Here is a 1,121-nt window from a genome sequence, read left to right on the forward strand (position 1 = left end):
AGCCCCCAGAGGAAAATCCATTTAACCACCAAAATGACAGAAATGGGCCTGTGGCTAGCGCTGAGGAAAATTAAAAACAGAGAACAATGCGTAGGCCCTGGATTCAAGCTCCAGTTTGGGCACTAAACAAATGAATAATCAAACAAATATATGACAACAAATTGTAGGAAAATATGCATATGCATATATGCATGGCAGAGAGGTCTAATCGTGATGTTTCAGTGTTTACATTGTGGAGTTCCAGGACGGGAACATCACAAACAATTAATTAAAGGAAATCAAATGTAACAATAAGTTGGAAATGATTTGTACAACTTGGGAGGGATTGAGAGAGTGAAGGAAAGAGGAAGAAAAATGAAGGATAGGGTCACAAGTTAGATAAGAAATGTTATCACTACCTTAATTATGTAACTGTAATTCCTCTGTACATCACCTGGACAATAATATTAAAATAAAAAATAAAAACAAAACAAAAGCTTTTATTTATATCGTTATATTTAAAAGTATACTTTAAAAGAGTTATAGGCATGTTTTAAATTTCTAATGCATTGCTCCACTCTACTGGAGTATACTGGAATATGGGGAGAATTACTTACCCATGAGTCCATGAGTAAGGACCCTAATAAGAATTCCACAAAGAAATGTCAACATGGACCAAAGGGTCCTACCCATAATACCTTCCTTCTACAGCAAATCACACAACCTCCCAAATCCACATAATTTAATCATTTAAAGACAAATGATGAACCAACGTCTCCATTTGTAGAAAAGGCACTGAGATCCAAAGTGAATAATACACAATTTTTAGGAAGATTCCATAGATAAAGGAATGTGTCCCACACACTTCAAACTGTAAATCTGGGAAAGTCAGTCATCTTTGTCATACTAATAAAAACCACAATAAAAGCTAACTGTGGGATTCAAAACGATTGTTCCTTGTGACAGCACAGTAAATTCAGAGCAAATTATTATGTCTCTCTTTCCTTGTCTTATTCCCACCTCATTCTTGAATTCTGAAGGTGAGATTCTGGGAAGCCAGTTCCCTTTGCTCCAGTAATTAATGAACGTGAACGGGTGATTGGAGATACAATTTCTTCATATAGTTATTGGATTCTCATTTT

This window comes from Dipodomys spectabilis, unplaced genomic scaffold, assembly GCF_019054845.1.
Source record: "Dipodomys spectabilis isolate Male_0828 unplaced genomic scaffold, ASM1905484v1 ptg000088l, whole genome shotgun sequence".
NCBI classification, from domain to species: domain Eukaryota; kingdom Metazoa; phylum Chordata; class Mammalia; order Rodentia; family Heteromyidae; genus Dipodomys; species Dipodomys spectabilis.